Below are 21,854 nucleotides of genomic sequence, written 5' to 3' on the forward strand. Positions count from 1 at the left end.
TATCTGAATAAAAAATAAAATAAAAAAGCTACTTAATTTACTCTCCTTGCGTTCTCCGTAAAAATGACAAGTAACTTAGTGTCAAATAACTCGTTATAATGTAGTCTTATTTCTACCGCGTGTAATTTTAGATATCCACAACAATCATAATTATTTATATTATATAATAATACATCTGTCTCATTGTTTGATTCACTCCAGTAATGACTTACTTTTCACCGCTTGACACGGATTTATGTTGGCCTGACCTAACCTTAACGTTGACCCCGATATAATGTTTGTTCAGACTTTTGGGTTGACAAAAATAGGCGTAGCTCGTTGACTATAAAGCCACAGTTAAAGCGGTTGAAGCGTATTTTTAAAATAGAACTCGAGGTTTCATAACTTCGCTTATCCTGTGGATATTACATCTTCTCTATATATAAAAATGAATCGCTGAATGTGTTGCTGATCGCAAATCTCGAGAACAGCCGAAACGATTTCGCTAATTCTTTTTTTATAATATTCCTTGAAGTAGGTACGAGGATGGTTCTTATGGAGAGAAAAATTTGAAAAATTGCCTGAAAAAGTCTAAAACAACACTTTTCTATATTCTCATACAAAAGATTCGTAATAATACTTAAAAGTCAATTTGAACTTTAATACCGTGTTAGTGGAGGGGTTCCTGGAAGGCAAAACAATTGAGTGACGTGTTAGGCGGTACGAAGTTCGCCGGGTCAGCTAGTTTTATCATAAACTTCGTCCGCGTGGATTTAGATCACATTTTCAATACACAAATTTTAATGGTATGGCAAAATACATAAAGCTAAGTGTAGGCAGGTACCAAAAAGACTCGAAACATTTCCACCCTGTCTGTATGCGTTGGCTTTTAGATCCTCGGGGGTGACGTGAGCGTCTGATGAACGTCTAAATGAAAGCATTTGAGCATTTCATAGCAGCTTTAGAGTGGCTTGACGTATATGATAGTCGTCAATATTATGATCTCAGCCTTAAAACTATTCACAGAGTAGATTCATGCACGCTGTTACAACGCGAAGCAAAGTTATAGGTAGCGCTCTCGGAAAAGTTTAAATTGAAAAATATTGTACTACTGATTTGTATTATTCGGTTTGATTTCTAGTTTATATTTATAGTTTATAGAGTAATGATAAAACATAGTTTTATGTACGTAATGACAAAGAGGATAGAATAGTTTTTGATTAAATAAACCCTTATCAGCCGTACTCAGAGTCGCTAATCGTTACTTAAGATTGAGTTAAAACGAGACAGATTTATGTGAGAGATATAGCGCTGTCTCGTTTTAACTAAACTTCAGTAACGATTAAGCGACTCTGAGTACAGCTGTATAAGTGCTTTCGAAACATCAAGTGAATCTACCTCAACCTAATTATTTCGTTCACTTATACGATATCGTCGCTCGTTCTCTAAATGAACTTCTATGGCTATTTCTGAACATCTTTAAAATGCTACTTCTGCTCAAGAGCATTGATACGCACCCTTTGATCATGCCTAAGTATATTATAGTCTATATTGTAAAGTTGACAGTTACATTTGTAAAAAACATGCGTTTTAAGTTAGTAAACGCAGGTTAAAATTTCCATATCGCTGACCTACTGAGTGCTGGCCGTACGTTTAATTGGAGGGGGGATGTGAATATTAAAAACGTTTGCCATTCGCATCGGATTAACATTTTTATTTTTTTAACAAAGCAGCTTCGCTCGCGGCACGCATCAATAATTGGAAAGCCGGCCTGTGTGTTTAGTATGAGATTTTTCGTCTCACCAAACGGTTAGTTTTCCTAAGTTTACTTAAAATAAACAAGTATAGTTCGCGACAGGTAAGAGATGACAACCGAGTGGGGAGAGCCCGCGCTCACCCGCATCGGGTAGTGCGGGGCCTATGCGGGTGTGCGGGGCGTTCCCACCCAGTTTGCTAACTTGACCTGTCGCGTATTATTTGTTGCTTCTCGCTGAAATGTGTAAGAGGTGCATTATATGCAGCCTATATGACCTTATTATCGCGAACTAACAAAGAAATCATGAGACGAGTGAAAACCTAACTCCAGAAGGTCTAAAGCGCCAGAAAAATCTCGTTGCAGTGCTTAGGTAGTTTCTCCGAGAAGTTTCCTGCGATTTATTTATCTTTTGAGCAAACTAAGAAAACTAAAGTACAGAATTTGAGTGTTGAAACACAATAACGTCACAGTAAAATGGACCAAGAGGTCCTTGATTTTAAGTCAAAAATTCAGTAGCGCCAATATTAATTTTGCAAGGTTTCCGCTCGGAGCGCTGGCTGTATATGATGGAACTTGAGTTTTAAGACAAGGCAGTTAAAGTCCATTTTATTTTAATGCTGAAGTGTTTCGACGCTCGAGTTCTATCAACGTTTTGAGATGTAAAATCTCATACTAAATATACTGAATGTAGTCCCCAACTTATATTACGTGTCTACGGTCACGCGAACTTCGCCTTTAAAAGTTATAAATTTCATAACAAACTTATCCCTCCGTACAGGATTAGGGTGGAGTTTCCATTCAAAGAAAGTGTAGGGGACTCTTGCCGGTGACGAAGCGTTATTAAAGTGTCATTACCTGCCGTTGAAAACCTATATTTTGTTGAGTAGGTATACGGGATAATTCATATGATAACATTTTATATGAAACAGTTTATGCTTCACCGTACCGTGTCCGTGCACGGACGCCACACGGTGAAGCATTAACTGCTTCATATAAAATGTTCGTGATATTTTTAATCCGTGCCTCGTCCGCGCCTCGTACGTGTCACGGCCCGCGCACGCCTCGTGTTAGCATAAATCATCCCTTAAAAGATTCTACTCCAAAAGTAAATTAAATAAGTACACATAATATATATTCGAGCTTACCTATATCTTTCCTCTTTCAGTAGTTGTAATTACTTTTTTGAAAACGTATGTAGTTTGTAATGTGTAGCTTTTCACAAAAGTCTAAGTTTTATCATCATAAAGTTATATTGAATTTTTACATTTTTTTACACGAGTGCCCAAAAAAGAAGTGTATTATTTTCGGATTCATTTATATAAGAGTTTCATTAGGTTTAGGTAGTAGGTTTCATTAGTTTCAATATTAGGTTGTGCTTAGAATCGGTGCCAATTGTTCCACTATAAATTCTAGATGCCTGAACAGATTTGGTACCGTTAGAATACTTACATCATCTTGAGTGACCAGTTTTTTTTAACTTTTTAAAATTCTGCAATTGTAAAAAGGTAGTCATGTTTTTAATTTTTTGAATTACGACTTGTTGTTATAAAAAATGTTGACAATATTATGTAAATAATGACACAATGAGCAATGACTAAACACTATCTATTTCGTGCTAAACAACCTTCGTAAGATTCAACGAGACAGTTTTTCATAAAAGTGGATTAGGTGGGTTAATGACGTGAGAAAGGGTGATTCTCACATCACGGATCACGGCATGAGTTCGCATTCTCATTTGTAACGTACGAGATGCCCCAAATATGGCATCTTTTGTAAATATGTTTGTAGATGATTTAATATTAAGGAAATTCATATTGGCAAATATTAAGAGTGTAATATGTTTTCTCGAAAGGTGCGGAGGTGTTAAAGCAACAACAGTTCATAATTCTACTACTGAGCACAATATTATGTCTTCGGAATGAAGCGAGTATTATTATAATCATCATCATGATCAACCCATTGCCGGGGATTGCTGATCACGGGTCTCCTTTCAGAATAAGAAAGGCCAACTAATCAAGTGGGGATTGGCAGACTTCACACACCCTTGAGAACATTGTGGAAAACTCTCAGGTATGCAGGTTTGTTTACGATGTTTTCCTTCAGCGTAAAGTAAAATGATATTTAATTGCTTGAAACGCAGAATAACTCTACAAAAGTTAAAAGTGCGTGCCCGGGGTTGAAGCCCAGACCCTCCCGACTAGAAGGCCGATGTATATTTACCACAGTTCATCACATATTATAATGTAGAGCTGTTTTTAACAGCTCTATATTATACTTAAAGTGTCATGTAAAGTGTGATTTTTTTAAATCATATTGAAACCTCAATATTGACTTCGCATGTTATATTATAGGCCAGCCTTATTGCTAGATACGAGTATTACGCAAATCCAAATGTACTTTCGGAGCTTGAAGTATTATTAGTACGAGCCTTGTACAAACAAACGGTGAAAACAATGCAATTTTAACAACACATAAATCATGTTCTTCACACAGTGTTGACATGTTCATGATACTGCGTATAGTTTAATTTATGAAATTGCCACGCCGGAAAACAAGCTTTCGGATAGCGGTCGTGTGGGACAAAGGGTATTTTCGTATCTTTGAAAGATATTGCCTATTGAAAATGAGCTCTAATATAAAATTCATTGCGTTTCATTTGCCATGACTCGTAATTTGCTTATACGAGAAACGACCACTTAGCGTTGCCGTTAAGCTCAGCTGAATAAATTAATGGTTACGTAAAATTGAACATTACCTGTGTAAACGAATTAGTGGAAATTCAGAATTCTGTATGTACGAGTACGTGTTTTAGGAATAATTAAAGTGTAGCATAGTGAGATATGTTGTGGCCGTATGGTAATAATTAAATGCGGCAACGGTGAAAGATGTTTATTGAGAGCCGGCTTATGATCTACTCCTGCTTATGGACTAACAATACCAATAAAGAAATCTTACATACTATTGTTTTAATCTTATTGCCTAACTACCTAACCTACATAATTTTGCATCACCTCTCTTTCAATCCGATGTGCAGGCAACCTACTTCGATATATTATATTGAGGAGTTGCATTTTTATGTTACAGCTAATATGAACATGCTACGTTTAAACTGACAATTCGTACATATTACAACTCCCCTGAAAATGTATGCGGTTACCCCTCCCCTTAAAAGAAAAAAAATGTTAGACGCTACATCGAATCAGAAGAAAAGATGATGACAATCACAAAAATAAAATCTAATGCTAAATAAAATTAAAATTATGTAAGGAAACATTTTTTTTATCGTTACTTCCTGTGCTCAAGTGCAATTTATCTTATCTCTTGCTTCGTATGGGCATACTTTCAACCTTACTTATAACTAGAAAAATCGAAATCTATTAAGTGCAGTCAAGGATTTAACTTTTACAAAAGTTTCGAAAAATCTCATCATAGGTAATAAAATAATCTCAAAATAGCATCATAGATATTAGATATGTATAAGCTGATGTATCGATTTCACAAATCGACTTTAAAAGATTCTTTGACCTATCAAATAGTCGTCATCATAAGTATACAGCTGTCGTATAGCATCGTCGTAAGACGGTAAATATAAGGTTTCTATTCTAAAACCCATAATAATACCTATTATTAAGTAAACATCTCAGGTATTCATATTTCCTGGACAGTCAAAATAAACCTCTCCTAGTCTTCATCTTCCTTTCAAGTTACTTATTCACATAATACAAATAAATAAACAAATGAACAAACGCGGCGCGTACTCTCCTAGTAATGTTTAGGCTCGCAGGAGGTGGATGGAAGAAAACTAGTCGGCGATAATATCCTTATAATAATTATATTCAAAGTTACATTTAAATGAAAAGACTAAAAACTAGTGCTTATCTCTACGGATGAGAATATTCTAACTTAATATTACGATTCCCACATCGCGCGGGTTCTGGTATTACGCCGCGTCAGCTATACGGGTCGTATTCGTACGTGGGAATGGGAATGCATGTTGCGCTGGCTCACTATGTATCAGCCGCTGGCTTCGCCTGCGTAACACCTCCCCCATCAGATCGGCGCATATGGAACACCTTGGCTGTGAATTGCGCCGAAAGGTCATCGGATGAAGAACTCAGAATTTTGGTTATGTTTCTTAACTGCAAGGTCTTCGTGCGATGTATTTTCTGATAAACTGTAATGATCATATTCAGTCTGCAGGTTCCAATTAATATGGCGAATGGTAATGATTGTGTGATAAATAACTCCATGGTCCGTACTTGGAGGTAGAGTGATAGGCGTTTGAGATGAAACCTTTGCACTTGCATCATGTAGGTGATCCAGTTTTGTGGACTTAAATTATTCATAATGGATGGTCTTGAGTCAAAGGATTCTTCTTTAGGTAAAACTATAACTTGGATGGCTATGTCTTCTTCTATTCTGGGTAAGTGTAAATCTATAAGCTTCGTATATCGGCATATTATAATATAGATAACCTTTGCTGGTCTTCGGGCATTCAGCCTCTATGTACCTGTATTCGTTCAAGCAAGGAATGGATAATAAGTGACAAGGATATCATGATGCGTATGTGGTAATGGGAAATTAATACATAATATACTTAGGTTAAACTAACAGGAAATTTTTAAACTATGAAAAACAAAATGATATCATTTCTTACATAATACTAACCTAACACTATAATATCCTAACACTATAATATCCTAACTCTATCATGTTGGATCATTACCACTGGCTGCAGAAGTAGATTGATTATAAGGAGGATCCTGCAACAATTGGGCAGTGTTAGGAACTCTCTTTAGTCTTGACTTCGCGATTGGGCCTCGTTTTCTTCTAGTGTAGATGTGGATTGGGAGATTTGCCACAACTACATCCTGAGTATAGCGGGGAGCTGCCTTTTGACGAGAGGCAACAGGGTTTCTAACAAAAACTTGTTGTTCTGGGGAATAATTTGCTTCGGGCTCTCTAGTTCTATTACGACTATTAGTTAAATCTCTGCGTAGACTACTACAGGATTCGTGGATAAGGTTATATGTAATTTTCATTCTATTTTTATGATCCTGTATGTACTGCTGTAAGACATGTGTCGTGAGGTCTATGTCGAGTGGGTCGCGTGGGTCAAAATGTCCAGTTACTATTTCGATTGGTCTGCATTTTGTGAAACTATGAATACTGCTATTGTAGGCTAGAAGAGCATAAGGTATCAGGTTCCTTACTGATTCATCCTTTTGACTGATTCTAAAGATACGAAGGTGTTCTAAGAGTGTTAAGTGAAATCTTTCAACGATACCATTTTCGTTAGGAGTATGTGGTGCGACCTTATGATGCTGGATTTTATGAAGTTTGAAGAACTCAGATATAAGTTGATTGTTAAATTCCGGACCGTTGTCAGTAACTACAGTTAAAGGATTTCCATGATGCGTACTAAATTTAAGTAATGCTTGAACTACACTGACTGCCGTGCTGTCTCCTAAGAAATATGCTTGAGCATATTTGGAGAAAGAGTCGACTATTGTCAGAAACTTACAGCTTTCTACACTTAAGAGGTCTAAGTGCACAAGCTCAAAAGGTTTACTGGGTGGTGGAACTACTTGAAATTGCTGTCGGATTGGATTACGGTCATACTTAGCCTGTCCGCATACTGCACAGTCGTTAATAAATTTTGAAATATGCTCTCGCATTTTAGGCCAGTAAAATTTTCGAGATAAAGCAAGAAAGCATTCATTGATACCGCGGTGGTTTGTCTTGCCATCATGGCACTTATCTATAATTTGTTGCTGCCTTAAATATTCTCGAACATTTTCTACTTCTGTTTTAACTAAATTGAGTATCATTGACGAATTTTTAAAGGTTTTCTGTATTATTGGAATTATCTTATACATAGCCAATGGTGGATTGATTAATAAACCAGTTTTAATTTTAGGTTGAACAAATTCTTTAATAGCATTGATGACATCTTCTTCTAAATTAGACTCAGATAATTGAACAGTCGTACGCTTATGGTTTTCATAGGGGTTTGTAGTGACTGGTTTGGTTTTAATATCACCTACAACGTTAAAAACGATTTGCCTAGTAAATTTATTCAACGGATGTTCTGAAATCGGGATTTCCAAGATGGGGCTTTCGTCATCAGTATGGACAGTTGCTGTTCTAGAACCATCTTCAGCCTCCGGAGCTGAGAGAGTTCCAGAGTCATCTAAAGAGGGAGCTCCGTCCGATAGATTCACAGCAACCGAACTTAGCTCTTCCACATGAACTTCAATGCGCGATAACGCGTCCGCGTTGGTATTAGACTTTCCTTGCTTATACAACACCGTAAAATCGAACTCGCTGAGTTTTAAACGCCATCTTGTAAGTCTCGAATTAGGTTCCTTAAGACTCATTACCCACTGCAGGGGCTTATGATCTGTAATAATTTTAAATTTACGTCCAAAAAGGTAAGGCCTGAAATACTTGGTGGCCCAGACGATTGCTAAGAGTTCTTTTTCTATCGTACTATAGTTCAATTCGCTAGAATTAAGAGTTCTAGATGCATATGCGATCGGTTTATCAGACCCTACTGGGCCCTGTGATATAACGGCACCTACTGCGACATTAGAAGCATCAGTTGTTAGCAAAAATTCTTTAGTAAAATCCGGATACTGTAAAATGGGATCATTGGTAAGCAGTTGCTTACAGTGCTCGAAACACCTTATGTATTCATCATCGATTATTATTTTAGAATTTTTCTTCAGGCATTGAGTAAGGGGCTTTGTTAGACGTGCAAAATCAGGGATGAATTTTCTGTAATATCCTAGCAATCCGAGAAAACGTTTGATCTGTGTCGTAGTCTTTGGTAATGGATATTTACTTATGGCTGCTATTTTATTGGGGTTTGGTTTTACACCATCTTTAGAAATTATGTGACCTAAAAATTCGGTTTCTAACTTCAAGAATTCAGACTTATCCATCTGTATCTTGAAGTTTGACTCACGCAATCTCTGAAATATCTTTTCCAAATTAACTATGTGCTCTTGAAGACTTGTGCTAAAGCAAATTATGTCATCAAGATATACTAGACAAACTTTGTTCTGTAGATCTTTGAGAACATTATCCATGACTCGCTGAAAAGTCGATGGAGCATTTTTCAACCCCATGGGCATCCTTAAAAACTCATAGTGCCCATTCTCTACATTAAATGCAGTCTTGTGAATATCAGCGGGGTCCATTTCAACCTGGTAAAAGCCACTAGCTAAATCTAAGGTAGTGAAGTAATGACACTTCCCTAATTTGTCTAGCACATCGGTGATGTTGGGAATAGGGTACTTATCATCAATCGTTTTCTCGTTTACTTTTCTGAAGTCCACGACAAGACGCCATTTACGACGACCAGAAGCATCTGCCTTTTTGGGAACCACCCAAATAGGAGAGCTCCAGGCGGAGTCAGAAGGTCTTATAATATTTTGTTCAAGCATTTTACTGATTTGATCTCTGATTTCTTGTCGGTGGACATAAGGATATCTGTAACTTTTTGTATGTACAGGAATTTCATCGCTGGTCTTAATTTTATGTTTAATCTTATTATTGAACGTTAAAGGTTCACCTTCAAGATAGAACACGTCGGCATACTTTGCACACAGTGCTTTCAAATTAGCTGCTTCTTCTGGATTTAAATGTTCAGTGCGAAGACGAGAAAAAACTTCTTTAGCACGATTCGAAGAAACATTGGTTTGCTCACATTCAAAATTATAAAGTTCTGCTGATATGGGTTTGTCTATGGAAAAAACTATATCATTCGGGGAATCATTAGTAATTTCAACATATCCTTTCTTATTTTTAACGCGTGTTATACAATCGGAAATAATACAGCTGCATATAGTTTGAGATGGAATCAAGACATCACCGTCCTGCGAATTAATAGGCAATGCAAATAGCTTTGAAGAATGAGCAGGAATAATTTCTTCGAACAAATTAACGTTACGCGAATCATACATTTTTATTGGAATCTCAGCGTTACGCGTTACTAATTTTCTGTCTTTAAGATTAATAGTGGACTCCAATTTTTCAAGTAAATCTAGGCCTAAAAGACCGTCAAAGTATTCGTGAAAATTATATACGTAAAAAGTAATATCACCATCTTCGTTAAATTCGGAAAACCAAGGTAATGTAATGGAATAGTCATTTTTAGTTGTTGCGTGCACGTTGGTTACTTCAAAGGGTTCATAGTTAAGTGGCATATTACTAAAATACATTTGTACTGCTTTAGGACTGATAAAAGATTGATTCGCCCCGGTATCGATAAGAAATCTGAGAGGTGGATTACTAATCTGTACATAACCAAGTTGCCGCTGGACATAAAAATTAACATCTATCTTGGTTTTTCGGATTCGCTGACTATCTGAAAATTTTCTTTCTTAGAACTGACTTCCTGTTTCTGATCAACTTCTTCTATTATTGGACTTGGTTCAACGTTCGAGGAGCTTTCCTCATAGTAATTATAGCATTCATCCGTAAATTGTTCGTAATTGTCATAGTCATAATCGTAGTCATAGTCATAATCATAATCATAGTCATAGTTAAGTTCATTAAAATTGACGTCGCGTGATTTCATATAGTTAGTTGGTGGTGGATTACCAAATTTACGCCAATCATGTCCCGATGGTGGTAAATGTCTAGGGGTGAAATGACTCACACCGCTCATGGGACGTGGGAAATTAGAATTGTTAGGCGATTGTTGTCGATTTGGTAATTTGAAAACGTTGCTCTTCGGGTTATAATTCGGTGGAGGAGCGCGAAACATTAATTGGGTACGACTAGGACCACGCGGATGCATTTGAGGGTTAGGTTTCCAACCAGGTCTAAAATGCATAGGTTGCTGACTCTGAGGTGGTCTAAAATATATAGGCTGCTGCCAAGATGGCCCAGGCATAGCGAAACCTTGTGACCTTGAAGGACCTGTGTAATTTGATACGGAAAATTTATGTCCAGAATTTTTCTGAGAAAACCCGCCTTCATTTCGTTGTTGTATATATAGGGTGTTAAGTTCCTCTTGTACAAATTCGAGGGCTTTTTCCATTGACACTGGCCGCATGCACCGTATCCTCGAGCCTAGCGGGTCTTTTAGACCACGTAAATAACACTGCAGGGTTAACTTTTGGTAAAGTTGCCGTTTAGCCTCTATTGTGGTAGGTGCGGATTCATGTAGGGAAATGTAGGTCATAATTGTGCTAAACAGGTTTTGACACTTTTCGTAAAATTCTTGCGGGGTGCTAGAGCCTTGTGTCTGTAGAGACAAATCATTGTATAAAGCGGTCTCATCGCGATGGTCTGCGAAATTATTAATAAGGGCATTTCGTATGCCATTCCAACTATCTGGGATACCGTTTGCATTAATTAACCTAGCCGCGGAACCTGTCACTTTATTTAATATTCCACTAATTAATGCCGAATTTTGTAACTCATGTCCCGGACTAACGTCAAAATGGGCAATCACCAATTGGTCACACAAATTTATAAACCGTGTTAACACATGAGGATTTCCGTCAAATTCGGGTAAAAATCGAATAGATTTATAGATAGTATCTAAATCGTTTGATGCCATGTCTTCTAAGTTCCTAGATTCGTCTACGGCTCTTGACCTATTAACCGAACCTACGAAACTACGTCCTGACCTTGGATGAAAAATCTTGACGAATAAAAATTAAACTAACACACACAAAAAGACACTCAAAAAACTTTTTTTAAAAAACACTCAATAAAAAATTACTTCCCTAAAGTTCACGTAAAATTATATTAAATAGGTCTATAGATTTTGTATAAACCTAGATTATAAAATTTTAGGAATAAGGACGATATATAAATGAGGATTCAATAAAAGTACGATTTAAAAAAAATCAATTAAAAAAAAATTAAACACAATACCTCTTTTTCTTGTTAGTCGGAAAAGGATAGGCAAAAGGAACTTGAACGATTCAAGTACTTACCGCATCGCCGATCTATTTCTTTCCACGAATCGAAGTTTAGATTCTCCACTACACTGCGGCCTCCGAATGGTAGGTTCTCAGGATAAGTTGTTCTCCGTCACAGTTGTCCGATACAGCTACAGGTACAGCTTATCCTACCCCGTCACTGCGCCAGTAATGTTTAGGCTCGCAGGAGGTGGATGGAAGAAAACTAGTCGGCGATAATATCCTTATAATAATTATATTCAAAGTTACATTTAAATGAAAAGACTAAAAACTAGTGCTTATCTCTACGGATGAGAATATTCTAACTTAATATTACGATTCCCACATCGCGCGGGTTCTGGTATTACGCCGCGTCAGCTATACGGGTCGTATTCGTACGTGGGAATGGGAATGCATGTTGCGCTGGCTCACTATGTATCAGCCGCTGGCTTCGCCTGCGTAACATCCTAATAAATATTTAACATAACATGCTTGCAAGCATTTTTCATAAGACTTTTAGTCTTCATCAAACTTATTTCTTTCAATAAGTATTTCAATAACATTCAACTTTTCATAAAAATTCTAGGCCTTTCACTAACACCAGCGCGGTAGATAATGATCAAGAGTCTAGACAAATATATAGTTGAATGAGGAGGTACTAAATATGCGCAAAACATCGCGTTTAAACAAATAAATAACAATCAGATTCCTACGTCAGTATGTCTCAATCCAAAATAAATATTGTATATTTTATACCTATAGCACTTCTGCAGCCGAAGGGTGATCAAGCCTTTGGTTTGCAGAGTCCTAATTTGTCAAAGCCGGGTAAAGTCTTATATCGTCAAAACTAGCACGAAACTAGACGAAAAACGTCTGTAGGGGAAAAAATTCTCCTTATTTCATATTCATTTCGTTGTATTTGCAAATTGCATCTCGAGCAAAACCATTGTCTCGTATAACAATACAAAATGTTCGGGTACGCGTGTGTCGTTGACCACGCGATGACACCGTTATAATTCTCTGAATTATTAATATTTACGAAAGAAGTAAGTACCTACTTATTCATTTATTAATTATTATCTATTATTAGTTTAAACTATCCTACACACTATATAAAATCTTACAAATAAAGCACGAACGGAACTTATTAGTAGATAGTGGAGCAAGTATTATTTATTATAAAAAAACAATATTCTTCTAACCTATACCTACGTACAAAATTAAAATATCTATCCAAAAAAAAATTACAATACCTACACATTCTACCTATATTGCCCATTACGAGAGATAAATTGCACTTACTTTAACTGTTAGCGACGCATTTTATCAATCAATTTCGTGACCGCCGTGTAGTCGCCGTCGTCGTCAGGACTGGTTTTGGTCATCAGGTCCGGAGGTCTGGAGCCTGCGCCTCTTCTTTACTGCATCTTAATGGGCCGGGAAAACCCTGGACTCCTCGAACTGGACCGGGAATACCCTGGACACCTCCTAGTTGTGGCCGGGATAACCCTGGACGCACGATGATACTGGGCCGATCAATGCTCGGGATCAAGCAATCAATCAAGCTTGAGATGTCTTCTGTTCATAAGCGATTCATTTTTGGGCTTATTTCTTGATGTTAGTGTTTCTTGATTTTTAATACAGGACGTGGATATTTTTTTTTCTTCTTTTTGTTCTAATTGAGTCTTGAATCTTGATATTCTTTAGAAAATTGTGTAGTCTTCTTCTTGATCGGTGCCCAGCCGGTGCACGCACTTAGATTAGGCATGCACCGACTGGCAAGGGTCGCCATGAGATATGTTGTGGCCGTATGGTAATAATTAAATGCGGCAACGGTGAAAGATGTTTATTGAGAGCCGGCTTATGATCTACTCCTGCTTATGGACTAACAATACCAATAAAGAAATCTTACATACTATTGTTTTAATCTTATTGCCTAACTACCTAACCTACATAATTTTGCATCACCTCTCTTTCAATCCGATGTGCAGGCAACCTACTTCGATATATATTGAGGAGTTGCATTTTTATGTTACAGCTAATATGAACATGCTACGTTTAAACTGACAATTCGTACATATTACAATAGTAATAAAAGTATTTTATAAAAGCAAAGCAGTTAAAAGTGACAAGCAATTTTTATTATACTACCTATTTTTATCAGATTTGAAAACATTTACCACAAACGATTTGAATGAAACCAAAATATATTAAATTGAACTTTTCAAGGAGTATAGTTTTACAAAAACATTTGGTTTAAATTTAAAAAAATTGAAATTTACAATTAAATTTTCTGGGATAAAAAGTAATCTATGTCTCTGGGCTACAAGTTATCTTGTGCATTTCATCAAATTTTTTAATCGAATGAAAATATTTAAACAGACAGACATAATAAAATCATAGTATTAGTATTAGTAATGACAGTATTACTATAGTAGTAGTAGACTTGAAATTTTTGGGCAATTTCTTTAAAACCAAAATTATGTATGTAGGTATGTGATAAAATATTATTTTTATGGTCCTATTTTTTACTCGTAATAGATGCATATTCTCGTATGTATTATGGAGTTGAAAGTAGGGAGCTTGACTGGGAAATATGTTAATGGAAATTTAATGACCCTTTTAGCACTAAATATTGGTACAAGCTTCACAGGTAATTAAGTTCACTACATCTAAACTACTTACTTCAAATTAATTATATCCCATTCTATGGCTAATTCGAATATGTTAAATTAGATTATATAAGTAAATTATATGAGTTAGATGGCGACCGCAACTTTGTCTACATGGATTTAGGTTTTAAGAATCCTATGGGAACTCTTTGATTTTCCGGGATCAAAGGTATGCCCTTCCCCCAAATACAAGCTGTATCTGTTACCAAATGATGTCAAAATTCGTTAAACAGATGAGCCGTGAAAAGCTAGCAGACATAAGTAAAGACAGAGAGATACAATCGCATTTGTAGTAATATATGACTAGCTTATTGCCGCGACTTCGTCCGCGTGGATGTGTAGTCCACGCGGTATATTTTACCCCCTTAGTCGTTGAATTTGCAAAAATTCTTGCTTAGCGGATATCTACGTCATAATAACTATGTGAATGCCTTTCAGCCCGATCCATCCAGTAGTATGAGCTGTGCGTTGATACATCAGTCAGTCAGTCAGCCTTTAATTTGGTATATTTAGATTTAAGATAAATCTCTACATAGTATCTATATATATAAAAGGAAAAGGTGACTGACTGACTGACTGACTGACTGACTGACTGACTGACTGACTGATCTATCAACGCACAGCCCAAACTACTGGACGGATCGCGCTGAAATTCGGCATGCAGATAGCTATTATGACGTAGGCGTCCGCTAAGAAAGGATTTTTCAAAATTCAACTCGTAAGGGTGTGAAATAGGGGTTTGAAATTTGTGTAGTCCACGCGTACGAAGTCGCGAGCATAAGCTAGTAAAAATATAAAGTCGCTTCCCGCGTCTGTATGTATGTATGTATGAACGCGTAGATCTTTTAAACTACGCAACGGATTTTAATGCGATTTTCACCAATAGATAGAGTGATTTAAGAGGAAGGTTTATAGCTATAGTTTAATTCTCAAAAAATTAGATATCCCTAGAGAAATTGAAATAATGTGAATTAGGTCGGAAAAAAATCCTCTCATTTGAAAGTTTCCGAGGCAATGACACCTCAATGACACCACATTAGTATCTACATTGCACCCATGCTAAGCCGGGGCGGGTCGCTAGTATATCATATAAGTAGGTATAGATTAAGTACCTATTCCTATTATGACTCCCGCAAATTGCTATTGCGCTGGAACCATGCCTTATTAACATCGAAATTACTAAATTTTGATGTCAGCCGAAATAAAAAAAGGGACTATCAGCAAAAAATTTTTTACTGGTTGCTCGAAACTTCAATCTAGTGCTGGCGTCACTACAATGGCTGCCACGCGCTTTAGCAATTTGCGGACCTTATACTTTACGAAACAAACGAAGTCGTTGGCAACCGAGACATTGAATAAAAAAATATCCTACAATCTTTTCCTTGTTGTGATTCCAGGCCTTTCTTTTCTTTTTAACATTATTACTTGTCATTGTTTCCCAGTTTAATCTATTTGAGTGTCCGAAATAAGTAATAAGAGTTTGTAGCTAAAATTTTAGTTCGGAGTCATGGACATTTTGGACAAGATTTATTCCCTTCCCTTCTGCGTAGTATATTTACAAGTACTATATTTACTAAGTATATTTACAATTTACAAACAAAAACCCATGTGGCTAAATTTTGTTGTAAGCAATACCTATCTAAACTAAGCTAAAGTCAAACAAATTTTGAGAGTATGTTCTTTGTAAAGAGTAAGTATCCACTAAGAAAGAATTTTTCGAAATTCCATCCCTAAGTGGGTTAAATGGGGGATGGAAGTTTGTATGAATTTCCGTCATTTTTGAAGTTACGTCGATGGAGATTGGTATTTAAGCTTTCGATTAAAAATTCAAAATACTTATTTCACAATTTTCGAAAATTCTGCTATCAAGGGGGTTAAATAGGGGATGAAAGTTTGTATGAGAGTCCGTCATATTTCCAAGTTGTTTACATGAAAATTGGTATTTGGGGTTTCGGTCACAAATGAAGAAACACGTGTTTCCGGATTTTTGAAAATTCAACCCCCACCTTGATTTTCTAAATTCCACCCGAGCGAAGCCTGGGCGGGTCAGCTTGTTGAGGGATAAAGCTAAACACGAAGTGATTCGCTGAAGAGCTTAGTTCTCAATTTCAGCACATTGAAGTGGCATTGACAGGTCACGTGTGTTATAGGACCGATGGGCGTTGGAGTCGAAAGGTCCTCGAAAATAATGCAAATCCATATCCATACTAATATTATAAATGCGAAAGTGTGTCTGTCTGTCTGTCTGTCCATCTGTCTGTCTATCTGTCTGTCTATCTGTCTGTCTGTCTATCTGTCTGCAAACTTTTCACGGCCCATCCGTTTAACCGATTATGATGAAATTTGGTATAGAGATAGCTTGCATCCCGGGGAAGGACATAGGCTACTTTTGATCCCGGAAAATTAAAGTGTTCCCACGGGATTTTTAAAAACCTAAATCCACGCGGACGAAGTCGCGGGCATCATTTAGTGAATAATAATTTATTGTTTTAACGAATTTACATCCACTTCTAATTTAAAATTCAGGATTTCCGAATAGAATGAGGAGGCAGAATTAATGCGATAAAATAACAAGGATTGAGTACACTTCAATCTTTGACACTTTTATTGCAGAAGTCCTCGACTCAAATCCCGTTTTATATTTTAAGCTCTGTAATTTCTTTTTTTATATTTTACTAGCTGATCCACCCGGGCTTTGCTCGAGTGAAGTTTAGAAAATCAGCAATCCTGAAACACGTAAATCTTCATTTGTAACGGCAACCCAAATACCAACTTTCATGGAAATAACTTGAAAAACGGCGGACTTTTATTTAACCCGCTTGGGAGTAGAATTTTCGAAAATTCCTGAAATACATATTTTGGCGATAATTTATAGTCCGTAGCACTTGGAGATAGCATAACTGTCTATTAGTAAAATTATTTTTATAGACTCAGTTCCAGTTATTATTAGTTCCAGTTCTTACCCCTACATACAATTTTACAAACTAAGTAATTCTTTATAATAATAACATAGATTATGATTCTGGAGATTTTGTATGTTTCTTTGCGTTGTCAGTTAAATGATACAGTTGGGCAGCAAAGAGCAAACGTCAGCCAAAAAGGGTTAAAGGGTCATAAGGACCCGGGACACAGATAACGTTTTGTCAGGACGGGTCAGTTGACGTTTTTTGTCTGTTACAGGAAAAACTATTGATGCGGGGGTTACTTTTGCTTAACATTTTATACCCATTTAGTATTTAGGTAAAGGTAAAAAATTATGTAGAAACGGAGCTTAGTTATTAAGACATCAGCTTCCTAGCTGGGGAGTCCGGAATTTGATCCCGGGCACGTATTTCTAACTTTTGGGAGCTATGTTAGTTTTGGGTAAAGTATCACTTTCTTTAACTATGAAGGAAAACATCGTAAGGAAACCCGCTGCTTGAGAGTTCTCCATAATGCTCTCAAGATGTGTGAAGTTTGCCAACCCGCAAGTATGTAGCCTACGGCCAAACTTTTCTCAGATTAAAAAAAAAATATTTTTCTTAAATATATAATTGTAACCTTTTTTTCAAACAAACTAAGCTTGTTTTGCACTTTGGTCATGGATTCCCACAAAGAAGCAGATTACAACAAAATCGGAATTCTCGGATATCGCACCTGTATGGTAAAAGCGTTAATTCCATTTCCAATATCGGAACAAAAAGCTCGAACAGCGAAAAGGGACAGTCGAGCAATTTTTACAAGAGATTGAGTCAAAAAAGTAGAGGGTTTAAAAAGACAAAAATGCAACCGTCGAGCGCCGTTTCACGAAATTGGCGAAAAAATACTCAGACTGGAACTGAACAAAACTGAATGGAATGGTAATGACTCGACGCGTTGAATTCTCGCTCGATATGTCCGTATTCACCTTATAGTTTTTTTTATTACCTGTGCCATCTGAAAACAGCTAATGTATTATACTAACTACAGTTTTATTTATAAAACTTCAGTTTTATATCAACAGAACAGACTTGATCATTTCACTAATTATATTAAACTAGATGCTTCCCGCGACTTCGTCCGCGTGGATTTATGTTTTTAAAAATCCCGTGGGAACTCTCTGATTTTCCGGGATAAAAAGTAGCCTATGTCCTTCCCCGGGATGCAAGCTATATCTGTACCAAATTTCGTCAAAATCGGTTTAACGGATGGGCCGCGAAAGATTAGCAGACAGACAGACAGATAGACAGACACACTTTCGCATTTATAATATTAGTATGGAGTATGGATATGGATGGCTTTGATTACTGCAGACAACAGAACTGATAGAAATGCTGAATAGAGAGCTGATATCTCAATGCTAATAATAGGTGAACTATTTTTCTTCGGAAATACCTAAGTACACGTTCAATATGCCGCCGCTGAGGCGTAAGATTTGCGTATCGCCTCTCTCATATCAGCTGTGATTGGGCCGTCGTATTTTGTGCACTTTGCATGAGAATGATGCGACATTCAATTTTCCTGCTACCCCGGTTATGGTTATTGGAGACGGAACGCATTTTGCCACTGCCTCATTGTTATTTTTAAAGCCTGCGAAGTTATTTTTTATTTTATTGTTGATAGGAATGCACTTGGTTATGATATCACCTCATGGTTATTGCTATTGAAATTATCTTCGCTGTTTTCAGGCCGCGATTGCACCTGCAAGTTTTTGTTACGTAAGTTGCTTATACGTAATCAGACGTAATTGAATGACAACTTTTATTAATAAACATGTAGTAAAAATAATGTTTACATTAGTAAATTAAATATTAAAATTTAATTGTGTAAACTACTTATTGAGTAAAACTTACAGACGTATCCGCTGCCTCACTATATACCTAATACTAACAAATTAACTGATAAAATTCAAATGGAATTGTTTCTATTTTTAACTGACTTCCAAAAAGGAGGTGGTTCTCAATTCGGCCCGTTTTTTTGTATAATCTCTTTCATTATAAGCTACATCATTAAGATCTCAAATTATAAACTTTGGCATTAATTATCCATACTACATAATATTATAAATTCGAAAGCGTGTCTGCCTGTTTGTCTGCTAGTTTTTCACGGCTCATTCTTTTAACCAATTTTGACGTTTGGTACAGAGGTGTATTGTATTCCGGAGACAGAATAGGCTACTTTTGTCCCGGAAAATCAAAAATTTCCATGGAATTCTAAAAAAAAAACCTAAATCACTTAGTAAGATTGAACAGTCGTATAAACGATTAGCGTTAAGTATATTGTATGTTATATAAGTCATAATTATGACATTTTCTCTTGCATTTTCCATTATTAGTCATATTATTTTGTTTTTGTTTATTGTTCAGGAAGTATATAATGTAATGATAGTTTCTTATAATAATTCAGTATTTTAATCAAACTATACTGGGGTAGGATTTGTTATCACTAGGTAAATAAGTAATAAAAACATTTTTATAGTCAAAACACAAATATTTTAATGACTCCGCAACAATAATTTCCTTATAGTTACCAACATTCCATGCAACACTGTTGCGTGTAACGTAACCATTACAGTACTACAGCTCGTGTCACGGAGTCGGAAGGTGTAGACCATATTTCAATTGCAATATCGTAAACTACTAAAAAGGAAGTGAGTAATTTAGTTCGCTACAAAGTTATATTCAATTAGTTTGTGGAGTATTAAATGACAGGCGCGTTCGGAAACTACCAAAATTAGTGCGATGAATACTTACTAGCCACTCTAGACACTATCACTAAGTACTTTGTTACCTAACTAGCTTATTCTCGCGACTTCGTCCGCGTGGACTAGACAAATTTTAAACCCCTATTTTTACCAAGTTAGGGGTTGAATTTTCAAAAATCCATTCTTAGCGGATGTCTACGTCATAATAGCTATCTGCATGCCAAATTTTAGCCCGATCTGTCCAGTTTGAGCTGTGCCTTGATAGATCAGTCAGTCAGGAGTAAAATACGGGTTTGAAATTTGTGTAGTCCACGCGGACGACGTCGCGAGCTTAAACTATGTAGTTGAAATAGGCTTAAGAAACTGTTGAATTTCTTTCTGTTTCAAGCAAGTTAAGTTCTTCAAAACTTGTAATGTAGGTAATGATACAAAAATGTAAAAGGGAAGTATTGCAGTTTTCTACAAACTAAAAGCTGCTCGTTAGCCATCTAATGAGTGATAGGTGCTTAGTTTGCAAACTGCAATCAAGCGGCGAACTGTTAAAGAAAATGAGGGTAATTAAATTAGGTACTACGCGAAAAGTTCTCTGTTATCTTTTATACTGTTAAGCTATTGAGTTTTCATGATCAGTAAAACTTCTTTATTTCTTTTTATGGCTGTTTAAACTGAAAGCAAGCTTTTATGACTAACGTGCACTTAACCAAGTGCACTTGGAGAACCTATAACCAAGGAAACTGTTTGTAAATAAAACAAAACTTGAACGCACGTTTCTCCGATTTATTATTATTAAAGAATGTAATGTACGTTAAATTTACACACATCTTCACTATACTGTAGTCTGTACGCCTATTTGGTTTTAACGCGGCACCTTATCCGTACCACAGAAAACTCAATTATTACGCGACAGGTCGATATGGCAATCGGGGAGGAAACGTCCCGCACACCGCACAATTTCTTAGTGTTTAAAGAGATAAATGTACGTGAAATACTTATAAATACAATGTTAGTAAACCGAAATGTGATACGGCTGGATACGAAGACATAATATAATATAGAATGTAAATTAAAACCAGACGAGAAGTAAATAAGTGTGTGTGATTACGAGTCAATGCTTGATTTTCAACAATGAGCAATATTGTGCTCTTTATACTAGTGGAAATCTTTCATAATAATATTATATACTTAGTCTAAGTATGTACCTATGTCCATCTGGAATATTTAACTTTGAAATGGTTAAATTAACTTTTAAAATGATGTAGTGGTTCCGGAGATTACCCTCTACATAGACGCAAACTCACAATTTCTTAATAACTCACAATATTAGGACTACACTTTTTTTTACCTAAACTATAGACATAAACATAACCGCGTCTTTCATTTCGTTAATGCTTCCTTGCAATATACAAACCGATCGCTGGGCTCTCTGTTTTTAATCACACGACAAAATTTATTATTCACGATGAAGAAATTGTAGGGGCTGAAATATTATCTCCACTAGGGTTCATTAAACTATAGTTACGAAAGGCCCGGGGCGTACACATCTGGCATTGTTTGAACTATTGCCAACAGATGCATTTTCTTTCACTCCATAATAATCTGGAGTTCATTTATGGCAAATAGTGAACTTGGCAAATGTTGTCTACAATTGTTAAAACAGCATCTTATCAGCTACTAAGATAGCATTATAAAATGTTTTTGTATGAACGTAATTCATAATTTTTTATAAAAGGTGCTCTTTAAAATCGTCTTCCTATTTAAGTATTTTCAAAATAATAATATATTACTAATCGTTATCGTTGTCGTTACCGATAGTCATCCACTGCTGGACATAGGTCTATTTTAGAGACTTCCACACGTCGTGG

General features: G+C 36.3%; 1 protein-coding gene and 1 long non-coding RNA gene across 6 annotated transcripts in view; one reads left to right on the plus strand and one right to left on the minus strand.

The window, feature by feature from the left end:
- Window positions 1–21,854, plus strand: part of unc-13 — a 394,380-nt gene that overhangs the window by 306,506 nt on the left and 66,020 nt on the right. The window lies entirely within an intron of this gene.
- LOC138403498 (uncharacterized) lies at window positions 5,549–12,132 on the minus strand. Its single transcript, XR_011237755.1, has 2 exons — window positions 11,695–12,132; window positions 5,549–6,498 (listed from the first exon to the last, which is right to left on the minus strand). It is a non-coding gene; the product is annotated as an uncharacterized lncRNA (long non-coding RNA).

Source organism: Maniola hyperantus, chromosome 17 (assembly GCF_902806685.2).
Source record: "Maniola hyperantus chromosome 17, iAphHyp1.2, whole genome shotgun sequence".
Classification (NCBI taxonomy): domain Eukaryota; kingdom Metazoa; phylum Arthropoda; class Insecta; order Lepidoptera; family Nymphalidae; genus Maniola; species Maniola hyperantus.